We start from the raw sequence: 12,808 nt of genomic DNA, 5'->3' as shown, positions 1-12,808 counted from the left end.
GGTTTGTTTTGTTTTAAATAGAGCATGTAGTAGCCAAATTCAAATTACCATAAGGAAAAAGTCTTTCAAACAAGGTAGAGTCACTACACAAGCATTTCCTGGACATACAGATTAGACTGACAGAACACTTTCTTTAGAAAACAGTTACTTTTGAACCAGTGCAGGCAGAAACAGGAAGGTAGACTCTTAGTTCAAGGAAAGTAAGAGGAAACTGAGACACCTGGGCCATGTACACCTAGGAAACCCAATGCACGCTACTGTGTATCTAAATTATAGCCATCTCCATCTGATTAGATTGTCACTCACTACTAGAGCATCTTAGCATTGAAATAATGCACATTGTGATACAAGTGTGAAATTTGGCATCATCGTATTTATTACCATGTAGATTAAAATTAGATATAGGGGTGTCTTGGGAAATCATCATAATGACAGCCATCTTGGAAAATGGCACCCAAAATTCTGTTTTCTCACAATAACTATTATTTTAATCTCACAGAAAAGTTGTCTCAGTACAAAATTAAAAAGTATAGAATTTGCTACAAAATAGGTCCGTATCAATCTTTTCTTGGAGCAACCTTTGTCAAGATATTAAGGTTTTATTCCTACCAATTTGTCTGAGAAGTCAACAAGATGCACTATGTCACTCTCATTTCAAACTTGCACTTTAAGTTGCAGTGCTAAAACTTTCAGAGGTGATATTTTACAACCTTTTGAACAAGAATATGTATTGAGGCATCAATTTAGGAGCAGGGGGAGTTAGTGAAAATAATGCAAAATTTCCATAAGAGGCTGCTTGTTACTTGAGATTGATCTCAAGTATAATATTATTTATTCTTATTTTTAACTTTTCTTTTTGTTTCAGTTTAGATCACAATGAAGAAGTTTACAATGGAAAAAACGTGTGAACAGGTTACTATTAGAAGGTACATCCACAGCAGGCCTGCAACCCAACAGAAGTGAAATGGATTGGACGAAATATGTATTTTCCCAAGAAGACAGTTCTGGGCCAGTCTCCCTCCAATTGGACCTTGTACTCTTTTTAACCCCTAGTCTTCATGGCTGGTAGCAGATCTGGGTGGGATCTAGCTGATGTACAGCCCTCTGGAGGAGGGTGGACAGTGTCAAAACATGAACTAGTGGGAACTGCCCTGGGGTAGAAGGGGAAGGTGGATTTCTTAAGAAATTGTGAAATCTGGAGAAGACTGCTTAAAGGCCAGCCTGCCGTAACACCCAGGGGTGACTCTGCCTTCTGCAGTGAGATTGTGGGTGAGATGCCCTGCTAGGAGGACAAAAGAACAGAAAGACCAGCATTGTTTTCCTGCTTTCCTCTTCATTATTTGCTAGGCTACTTGGCAGCTGTCCGTGCTGTTTTCAGGTGATGCGGGTTGTGATCCTAAGGCAGTTTGGGGAGGGCAAGGGAAGATAAGGCCTCTCTCTGGGACCCTCTTTCTTTGCTACATATAAGGGCACCCATTTTCCTCCTGTATTGATGGGTTAACATGGCCTTCTCCAACCTGGAAAACCTCCAGATGTGTTGGACTGCAACTCCCATCATTCCCAGCCAGCATAGCTAATAGTCAGGGATTGTGGGGACTGTAGTCTGGAACATCTGGAGGTTGCCAGGTTGGGGAAAGTTGGGCTAACCAGTTACAATTCTTGGTTTGTTTTGCAAACTTACTTCTTTTTGCAGAGAAACCTCCATTTCTTTGGCCAAGCACAAGTTTGCATGAGATATATGTCATAGCCATTGTTCTTCTGTAGAGACAGCCAAGTAGACTTTGGAGGTATCAGTGGAAAAATCTCACTTGGGGGATCTTAATACCCAAAACTGCTCACCTTTTATGGACTTAATGGAGCAGTGTTTGGTGACTAATAGTTTCTGTTTAGCCTCTTCTGATGTAATGTGTGCATTTATCCTTCTAATAATTTGTATTCTGATGGGTCTGGAGCAGCTTTCCCTGACATGATGACCCCCATGAGTGTTTGACTGCAACTCCCATCATTCCCAGCTGGCATGTGATGCCTTTGAATTACTGGATGCAATTCATGGGTGTTTGCTATCCTTTCTGGATTTGTTGTGGCAATTTGTGGCTTTTACTTCACAAATCTAGGACGAAAACACATGGGACTTCTCTGCATTGATGTGATGCATACAGACATAACATTGACATTGGGTTGCAGTGGATGTCTGCAAGAGTGAGCCCAGCTTCTTCCTGTCTTGCCGGTGTAAACGGCAGATATATGTACCACTTCTCATTCTCTCCCTCTCCATCATGTTTCAGATGGGATTTCTACTCTTTTCTAATTTTTAAAGGGTCACAAATGGTTGTTCATTGTATAGATCTGTTTGTTACATTGATTTAAAGAAATGAAGGGAGTTTGCAAGAATGGTTCTGGGGATGTAGGTGGGGTGGAGTGGGGGGAGGATTGTTTTACTCGGTTACCAACGTCAGCCAAGCAGTGCTGTGCGCAGTGTGCTGCTGTTGCAAACTCATTGAACTGGATTTTCCTGAGCTTGACCCTGGAGAGAAAACAATTTGAACAGAATGGGTTGAGTGTGCTTGCAGAGCAGGCCATGGCTCATATAATGTTATATCTGGTTGCACCTGTGGAATGTTGTGAGGGGGACAGGTGCATTATGGGAGTGTCACTTCAGTTGGGAACGTTTATCAAGGCAAGTCCTGATTTCATCTGTCGGGTATCTTCCTGATTTAAATGGAAGCAATACACTCCAAAGAGCACAGGCTGGGTGCTCCAGATGTATGCATTCCAAACTGATGAAGGGCCATGCTGGCTGGGGGTAATGGGAGTTATAGTCCATTGGAGGGCACAAGCTTGAGGAAGACTACCTTAAACACCAGAGAATTGCACAGACCACTTCATGCAAAGTGATGTCTGCACATATTGCCAAATTTATTCTGCTTCCAAAATTCAGGTTACTTGTCCACTTGACTTCTTTTCTTTCCCCCCCCCCTTTTTATTGTGAATATCGAGAAACAAAACAGAAAATACGTCGTGAAAATAGGGGGGTGACACACACCATACATTGTGTATATCTCCATCGTATGAACTGATCCAAAAAAAGGGGGGGAGAGTTATACAAAGGTTTCAAGAAAAGCAAACCAAATATCTGTATATTTATCCACCTGCAAGTTGCGTCTATATAACACTCGTTCAAAAATTGATCATGTTATTAGGTCCTCAATCCATTGCATTATGGAAGGTGTGAATTTGTCCTTCCAATGTAGTCTTTTGGCTGTCATAAGGGCTCTGAAGAACCATCTGCACTGACCAGGTGTTAACTTCCAAGAAGCCGGTAAGTGATTTAGGAGGAGATGTACATTGTTCCATATTATAGATTGTTCCAGTACAAAGTTACTTGCAGCACTAGACTTCTTTTCCTTCTTTCTATATTTATTTATTTATTGTGGTGATGGTGGCGGTGGGGAGAATTGGGTTGACCAAAGGTATGGATAGCAGACATGGAGAACACGGGACAGGTGCTAACCCAAGCTTTCCTTCTTTTCTCTGCCAGATATTGCATTTTAAAACACTGACCTTGTTTGGATGACGTGACAGTCCAGTTAATTAACCCTTGGGGTGTTGTTGCACATGGGAAAAACGTGTGTGTGCAGGGGTATTGCCTCCGGTTGTTAGTGCCTGGAGATTTTCTCCATTGTAGGGTAAGGATTTGGGCTAAAAACATTTTTTTTGGGGGGGGGTAATTTCCCCCTCCCCATTCCCCCCACCTTTTACAATAACTTGCCTGAAGAAGAGTTTTTAGGATCTCAAAAGCTTCCCCTTTTTCCCCCAAATGCAGTGATCTTCTGGTTGGCCTAATAAAGTAACATGGATTTTGGAAATATTCTTACAGTCAACATGGATACTTTTGCTCTCCCCCTTCTCTCTCTTAAAGGCTGTGTCTGTAAAATGTGCTCAAGTGTGTTGTGTGGATGAGGGACAGTCTCTCTCCCATCAGGCATTGTACTCTCTTTCACCCCTAGTTTGCTTGGCTGGAAGTGGATCTTGGTGGGTACCAGCTGATGTATGAGGCGCTGAAGGAGAGTGGGCAAGCGCTTAAGCCGGAACCTGTGGGAGTTACCCTGGGCTGGAAGAACAAGGTGGATTTCTTAGGAAATGGTGAAATCTAGAGAGAATTGCTTCAAGGCCAGCCTGCTGTAACACCCAGGAATGCCCTGGAAATGACTCTGCCTTCTGCAGTAAGATTTTGAATGAGATGCCCTGCTAGGAGGACACAAAACCAGAGAGGTCAAGATTGTTTTCCTGCTTACCACTACCATTATGATTATGCAAGCCCCAGCTTTTCATGTTGTCCGAACCTGGCATCAGGGGTTATTTGAGGGTTAAACAAGAACCTATGGTCTTTTGTAGGATTATTCTAGGGTTGTTTAACCCTCAAATAACCCCCACTCATCGTGGTTCAGAGTAGACGACAAGCTATGGCAACCCCCTATCCAGGGCTTGCATATTCATAACAGTGTATGGCACACACTGCAGCTCCTTGTGAGTAAATTAACCCACGATGAGCTGTTGTGTCATGTGAACTGGCCTATTGTCTTGCATGAGCTATCCAGGGCCAGCCCAAAATACTTCACTGTCTGAGACAACAGATAAGTTGGGTACCTCCATCCCACTTCATGTATAAAAGCCACCCATAAAGGCAATAGGGTGGCTTAGGGGACCCAAGTGCTGGGGGACAATAATGGCAGTCCCTCAGCCATTACTCCTGAGCCCTGCCCTTCTATCCCCTTTCTTATGAGACATCCTGTCCTGCATCCCCTCAGCTAGCCTGCTGCCTTCACGTGGATGCTGTCCTGTTACCAGTGTTGAAGCAAGATTCAACTGCCAGTCCACTCAGCTTTTGTACCAGGAATGCAGGGTGTCAGCATTTTATCTTTTGCTTCAGGTAGCAAATTGTTTTGGGCTGGCCCTGCCAGACCTCTCTGGGGAATAACCACATATGATCTGACATACACACGGAGAGGTCATGGTCTCTTCCCTAATTGTGACTCTAGGGAGTGATGCAAAAGTTTTGAGGGCCTGTAGTTGCCCATGTATATTGGCAAATATTTAGTCATCCTGTCCTGCCACTGGGAATAAATATATAGTTCAAAAATCAATGGTCATTGGGTGCAGGTTTATGGTGTGCATGGGAGGGGCAGGAGTGAGGGTGACCACTTGCTGATTGCCACGAGAGGCCAAAACTGGTTATGGGATTTCATGTGCATATTTATACAGAGAGGTGCAAATTTAGAAAGAATTCCTATAATTTAAATAGTAATACATCTCACCATAGTCAGGAAGAGTTGACTAGGTGAACTGCTCAGCCTACACTTCGGGTGTTAACTCTTGAGGGGCGACTTCAAGGCCCACCTCTTCCTTCGGATGGCTTTTCTTTTAAACTGGATTAATTAATTGATTGATTACATTTGTACACCGCCCAATAGGCTTGGACGGGAAAGGCCTTCAAAAAGAAGGCATGTTCAAAATAGCGGACCGCCTTCGGACAGTCCTTCAAAGAGGACTGTACAATGGGACACAGGGCTACTCTACAGGGGGGTCGTTTTTGTCGCCCGAGGAGGGTGGTTGATTGTGAGCGGGGGACCAAAGTTCGGTCATTTTTCTGCCTGTGTGTGTAACTTTATTTAGTTTGGCCAGTTGGGTCTTCCTTCTGCCCGTGAGTAAAACTGGGCGGGTCGCCAAAGAGAGAGCAGAAAGCTCCGTGGCGACAGGCAAGGAGGGCGTTCTCCGCAGAGGCAGCCCCAGCGGCGGCGCCTTTAATTCTCCCGCTCCTCCCCCTCGGCTCAATCTGAGCCGCCGCATGTACAGCCTGCCAGGCCCAGCCCCACCTTCGCCGCGCGGAGCTTGGGAGGGCAGCTGCTGTCGAGCGCCGACTTTGCGGCGATGAGCAGGACGTAGGGAGGTGCCCGCGGAGAGAGCGAGAGAAGCGGAACTCTGGCCTTGTAGGAGCGCGCACGGCGGGTAAATCGGTCTGTGTTACAATCCGATTAAGCGCTCACCGCAAGGAGTGGCTAATTTCGGCGCGTCCCTCCCAGCCCCCTGCGTTCGCTTGGGCTGCTGGTGGTGGAGCAGGGCCTTGGGACTCCGGTTGTGCCAAGTGCCCTGCCCCAATCTGGGCTTCTCGCTTCGGTCAAGGTAAGCCGCGACACGGGCAACCGGCCAGCCCAGAGCAGAGGTGTGGGAAATCCTCTTCTCCTTAACCACTACCACCCGGAGAAACTTGGGAAACGAAATTGTGTGGGTGGGGGGGTTGCCTCAGGCTGTTAGTATATGGGGGTGGTTCTTCACTGTTGGACATTGGAACTAAAATCGTGTAGGGGGGCATGGAATCAATTTTCCTCTCCCCATTTCTCTCTCCGCTCCCCCCCCTTTAATAATGTCTTGTCTGAAGAAGAGATCTGGGGATCGCGAAAACTTATACATTTTTGCCGGGGGGGGGGATCTTCTGGTTGGCCTAATAAAGCACCATGGATTTTGAAAACTTTCTTCGGGTTAAAAGGGCTAGCTTTGCTTCCTCCCAACCCCTCTCTCAGGCCTTCCCCAACATGAAAAACCTCCAGATGTTGGACTACAAACTCCCATCATTCCCAGCCAGCAAAGCTAATAGGGATTGTGGGAACTGTAGTCTGGAACATCTGGAGAGTTCCAGGTTGAGGAAAGTTGGGCTAACCAGTTACAATTCTTGGTTTGTTTTGCAAACTTCTTTTTGCAGAGAAACCTCAATTTCTTTGGCCAAGCACAAGTTTGCATGAGATATATGTCATAGCCATTGCTCTTCTGTAGAGACAGCCAAGTAGACTTTGGAGGTATCAGTGGAAAAATCTCACTTGGGGGATCTTAACATCCAAAACTGCTCACATTTTATGGACTTAACGGAGCAGTGTTTAGTGACTAATAGTTTCTGTTTAGCCTCTTCTGATGCTGTGTGTGTATTCATCCTTCTAATCATTTTTATTCTGATGGGGTTGGAGCAGCTTTCCCTGACATGATGCCCTACAGGTGTGTTTGACTGCAACTCCCATCATTCCCAGCTGTCATGAGATGCCTTTGAATGACTGGATGCCATTCATTGGTGTTTGCTTTTCCTTTTCACAAAAGTAGGACAAAAACACATGGGACTTCTCTGCACTGATATGACGCATACAGACATAACATTGATGTTGGGTTCACTTGCAGTGGACATCTGCAAGAGTGAGCCGAGCTTCTTCCTACCTTGCCAGTGTAAATGAAAGACATATCTACTAGTTGGTTCACTTATCACTCATCTCCCCTCCCTGCCATGTTTCAGTCTTTCCTTTTTCTAATTTTTAAAGGGTCACAAATGGTTGTTCATTGTATAGAATTGTTTGTTACATTGTTTAAAAAAAATGAAGTAATGAAGGGAGTTGCAAGAATGGTTCTGGGGATGTGGGTGGGGGAGGATTGTTTTACTTGGTTATTGATGCCAGCCAAGCAGTGCTGTGCGCAGTGTGCTGCTGTTGCAAACTCATTGAATTGGATTTTCCTGAGCTTGACCCTGGAGAGGAAACAATTTGAACAGAATGGGTTGAGTGTGCTTGCAGAGCAGGCCATGGCTCACATAATGGATGCACCCATGGGATGTTGTGAGGGGGACAGGTGCATTATGGGAGTGTTGCTTCAGTTGGGAACGTTGATCAAGGCATGTCCTGATTTTATCTGTCAGGAGTCCGGGCATCTTCCTGATTTATATGGAAGCAATGCAGTCCAAAGAGCACAGGGTGGGGGCTCCAGATGTATGCGTTCCAACCTGATGAATAGCCATGCTGGCTGGGGGTAATGGGAGTTGTAGTCCACTGGAGGGCACCGGCTTAGGGAAGCCTGCCTTAAACACTGGAGAATTGCATAGACCAATTCATGCAAAGTGATACCTGCATATATTGCCAAATTTATTCTGCTTCTAACATTCAGGTTACTTGTCCACTTGACTTCTTTTCTTTTTTCTTTCTTGTGGTGATGGTGGTGCGGAGGATTGGGTTGAGGTATGCTTTAAGGTGGATTCCTGCATTGAGCAGGGAGTTGGACTCGATGGCCTTATAGGCCCCTTCCAACTCTACTATTCTATGATTCTTTGGATAGCAGACATGGAGAACACGGAACAGGTGCTAACTCAAGTTTCCCTTATTTTCTCTGCCAGATATTGCATTTTAAAACACTGACCTTGTTTGGATGACGTGACAGCCTAATTAATTAACCCTCGGGGTGTTGTTGCACATGGAAAAACTGGGGGGGGGGGCTATTGCCTGGGATTTTCTCCATTGTAGGATAAGGATTTGGGCTAAAAACATTTGGGGGGTTAATTTCCCCCTCTCCATTTCCCCCACCTTTTATAATAACTTGCCTGAAGAAGAGAACTTGGGATCTCGAAAGCGTCCCCTTTTTTCTGAAGGGGTAGTGATCTCCCAGTTGGCCTAATAAAGTAACATGGATTTTGGAAATATTCTTACAGTCAACATGGATACTTTTGCTCTCCCCCATCTCCCTCTTAAAGGCTGTGTCTGTAAAAGGTGCTCAGGTGTGTTGTGTGGATGAGGGACAGTCTCCCTCCCATCAGGCATTGTACTCTCTTTCACCCCTAGTTTGCTTGGCTGGAAGTGGATCTTGGTGGGTACCAGCTGATGTATGAGGCGCTGAAGGAGGGTGGGCAAGCGCTTAAGCAGGAACCTGTGGGAGTTACCCTGGGCTGGGAGGGGCTTGCATATTCATAATGGTGCACGGCACGCACTGCAGCTCCTTGTGGGTAAATTAACCCATGATGGGCTGTTGTGTCATATGAACTGGCCTATTGTCTTGCATGAGCTATCCAGGGCCAGCCCAAAATACTTCACCGTCTGAGGCAACAGACAAGATGGTTACCTCCATCCCATTTCATGTATGAAGTCCACCTGTAAGGACAGTAGGGTGGCTTAGGGGACACATAGCAGGCATACATACATAGCACATACAGCTCTGTCCTCCAACACCTTTCTGTTGTTCCCTTCTTGCTCTCACAGCATCTGTTACCTGAGGAGGCTTCCTCACTTTGCCTAAGGGTAGGGCCTGCCCTGTTTTCCAACTTGAATTTCGTCATGCCTCCCAGTTGTGTGAAATAGTCTGGATTGAGCCCTTGGAACTCCCTGTGTAAATTTCCTTTTTCCCTTGTTGGGAAAAGGATCTATAGGATGCTCTGGTTGCTTTTTAATCCCTCTGTCCTTTGGGCTATTACATCGAGACCTCAGCCCGGGTGTTCTCTCTGCAAAGGAGCTGTAGCGATTGTAAGCATAAAGTGCTTGTTGCATTGCAGCAGGCACAATCCTGAGGGAAGGCACAGAGCCAGGAACTTTCCAAATACAGCAGAGTAGTGACTAAAGGATCAGAGGCACCTCCCATATTCAGCTGGAGGAGCAGGAATCGGAGGACAGACACAAGAGATTCCTTCAGGCAGGGTGTATTGTAGCAGGCAGTTCCTATTTGTTCAATGCACTCCACAACAGTGATGCTAGATCACCTGGGAGCCTTACAGCTGTGTGTTTTTCTACCTAAGGTTATATGAAAGGAGACTTGGCTTCCTTCTTGGAAGAGGTGGGTATGAAGTGGGAGCTTCCCACTCCTATAATTCTGTCCATGTTTTTCTCCAGTAGATTCTGCAGATAACGTTTAACTACAGATTATTTCAGATTTTGTACTTGCAATCACTAAATGCCCATTTATGCAATTGAGAGATTCAAGTGATATAAACTATTCCTGAACCGGGCAGCTGCATGTCAAACTCCTCCCCTGTGTGAGAAACAATCCTTGCAGATGCAAAGTGAATATGTAAGGGAGAAAAATGTGCCAAGCACTTTTTTCCTGACATGCTAGCTTTCCCAAGGTGGGAAGTATTTGATCCTAAGGATGATACAAGCATATAAAAACTTCCCTGGAAGTGGTACAATCCAAGAAAAGCTTTACCACTGGTTTTTATTGATTGTCCATGTTGACCCTCAGTTTAGAATCTCTGGCTCAGTTCAGACAACTCATTAGTCAACGCAGTGTGAAAACTCCACTCAACGGTTGAGTTTTTAGGGGGTACTCCCCACACATCATGTTCTAACTCCACCATTGTGTGACTGTGGGCTACTGTGGAGTTGAGTAAAATCCATCGTGATGTTTGATTTACAGTTCTTCTGCCCTTCTCTCCTCCCCCAGTCCTCCCGATGATATTCCATGAACCATTGCTGCAAATAAACCAATCCCGGCGGCTCTCCTAGAACGGCGCTTGCTCCTTTCACTGCTCTCGCCAGGGAACTCTGTAGCCAGTGGGAAAAGTCAACTTAATGAAATGGAAAACTCCACGGGACCCGCCACACAACAGTTGTGCAGGAACTCTCCTCTGCACAGTGAGGATATTTTGTGTGGCGTGTTTTCCCAAAAAAATTCACTGTTGCGTGGAGTTTTTCCGCCAGACAACATATTTCTCAACGGTGCTATAAAAACTCCACCATGGTGTTCTAAAACCACCATTGAGAAGTGTGTTGTCTGAACTGAGCCTCTCTACTTGGTTCCTACACTGTGATAAGCCATGATGCTTTATAAGCGACTCACAGTAGCTTATAAACCACCATAGCTTACTGTTTCATCTGGGAGCACTTTTCCCCAAGTAGTGTGGCTTTCTAAACCAAAACAAGTCATAATAAGCCATAGTCTACAGTGAGGTTTATTTAGACCATAGTGACTTATCATGTCATCTGGTATTCCATAGTGGCTTAAGAGCGCCTACAGAGTCGCTCTGCTCCAGCGGTTACAGATAGCCAATGAGAAAAGCTCTAAACCACCCCTGAAACACAGAAGTATTGCAAAGCAAAAATAAAAGGTAGCATTCTATAGTGGGCAATTGCCCATTTTCTACAATTTGCCACAGTGAAGCAATTAAATAGCACTACTGTGCTGCAGTGGAAAGCAAAAATAATGAGCAGCAGACAGCGCCACAGCCCAAAGTGTACAATAGTGATTCAGTGGTACTTTGTTACTACACATAGTGGAAAGCGAAAAATAAAAAGCGGCAGGGAGTGCCAGTTGCCTGAAGCCCAAAGTGTGCAATTGTGATTTTGCACTACTGCAAATTAGCAGGATTTTGATGGATAATGGGTTTCCTCCCACCCACTCACCCAGGGGAAGCTGTGTATCAAGTTTTGTCTTGATCTTGCAAACTTCCAAGGGCTTATTTGTGCAACCGGCTTTTTGGTGCACTCGTTTTTTGCTCCTCTGAGTGTAATCACGCAGGGCAGTGACGGATCATCTGGAGGGGTGAGAGCAACCTTCTGTAGAAGGAGAAGGGATGTAGAGGGAGGAGGGGTGAGGGCAACTGATAAACAACCTTCATTTTACCACTCTTGGACTGGCCTAATAATGAGTGAAAGGGATGGTTAAAACACTTAAGGAACTACTAATGGAAAGGATCTTGAATATGCTCCTCTGGATTAAATCCAGATAGAATCTGCATCTGGTGAGGCTCTGTGTATCTGGAGTGAAGAATGTCCAGTGGGCTTGAATGTCACAAACAGGCCTGCAATTCAGAATTCTGCAGCCCAGCTCAACAGTTCTTACCCACTAGAGTTCTGATAGTTGCTTGTTTTTCCTTTGCACAAGGGAGAGAACTTCTGGAAAATGCAGGACTTGACCCCAATGCCAGCATTGCAGAGGAAGAGTGCCTTGCAGCTGGGTGGTGGGGTGCAGCACGCAACTCTTTTCCCCACTGGGAATGTAGAAGTACCATTTTAGTGTGCATTTAAAATGGCAGGAAATGGAAGTATCAGGAAATGTTTGCAAAAATCAAATGGTCGTGCTTACTGTGTGCAATAACCCTTTTCAAAGCTGCAGGGGCCAGAGTGTGTGCTGGAAGAGTGAAAGTGGCAGGAACAAAGGCATCCTCTCAATTTGCAAATGTTTAAATGCTGATCCAGCATGGGCAGGCATGGTGCCAGATTGGGGGTTGTGGGGTAAGGTAAAACTAAATGAGAAAATGAATGGGAAAGTGATTGTGAATGAAATGATCCAAAAGGGCAGCGACATGTTAGGACTTTGGAGTCAAGGAAGCAGCATGGCTGTTCTGGATATAGCCTGGAGACTTCTATGGAATATGGGGTACCAACTTCTCATGTAAACTTATGGAAAGATCTGGTGTATTAACAATTATCTCCATCTATATATTACTGTTTAATAGAACATTGAGAAGAATAAGGGTACAAGCTTTATGCAAGGAAAGTTGCCCACCTTTCAAAAGTATTTTGCATATACAGTTTGGTTACCTTTTCACTGTCCATCTGAAGATGTCCTTTTTGTCTGTTTTTGTGGATTTTAGTGTGTGTGAGAGAGAGGGAGGGAGGGAGGGAGAATATATATAAAAGAATTTAGCCTGCAAACATTGTGCACTTGCTCTCTGGAGACGGCTTGAGTCTCTGGATATAATGGACAGCCCACATGTGTGTTCTCCCTGTAGTAGTTTCATTGCTGTTTCCTAACAGTTGTAGTGTTAGATGTTGAACCCTAGAAAATCAGGGTGAGATACTGTATTCCAAAGATGGAGTGTGTGTGTGTGCTTGGAGCAATCCCCAATTGATAGCTATAGGAGTAGCTTGAGTTTAATGTTCTTTATTCCCCCAGTTAGAAGCTCTGGAATACTTATTTTGTGAGTCAGCCAGCTTCAAGCCTTTATTGCCCTTGATACTGGGCTTCAAGTGTAGTAGGAGTGACCAGCTGGCAGCCATAACCCAGGAAAAGGGAGGCA

The 12,808-nt window shown here is 45.2% G+C and overlaps 1 protein-coding gene across 3 annotated transcripts in view; it reads left to right on the top strand.

Annotated features, from left to right (window-relative positions):
- The window catches only part of CAPN11 (calpain 11), a 61,269-nt gene that overhangs the window by 9,016 nt on the left and 39,445 nt on the right, over positions 1 to 12,808 (top strand). Inside the window, exon 1 of one of the 3 annotated variants that reach the window (XM_063124214.1) lies at positions 5,853 to 6,006. The exons of 1 other annotated variant lie outside the window; for it this stretch is intronic. The gene's annotated coding sequence lies outside the window, so the exon portion shown is untranslated. Of the gene's footprint in view, positions 1 to 5,852; positions 6,007 to 6,079; positions 6,181 to 12,808 lie in introns of those variants that run through there. One more of the 3 variants, XM_063124215.1, reaches the window with a different exon arrangement.

This window comes from Elgaria multicarinata, chromosome 4 (genome assembly GCF_023053635.1).
Source record: "Elgaria multicarinata webbii isolate HBS135686 ecotype San Diego chromosome 4, rElgMul1.1.pri, whole genome shotgun sequence".
Classification (NCBI taxonomy): domain Eukaryota; kingdom Metazoa; phylum Chordata; class Lepidosauria; order Squamata; family Anguidae; genus Elgaria; species Elgaria multicarinata.
The sequence above is the reverse complement of the archived record's forward strand: the minus strand, read 5'-3'. Positions and strand labels throughout refer to the sequence as shown.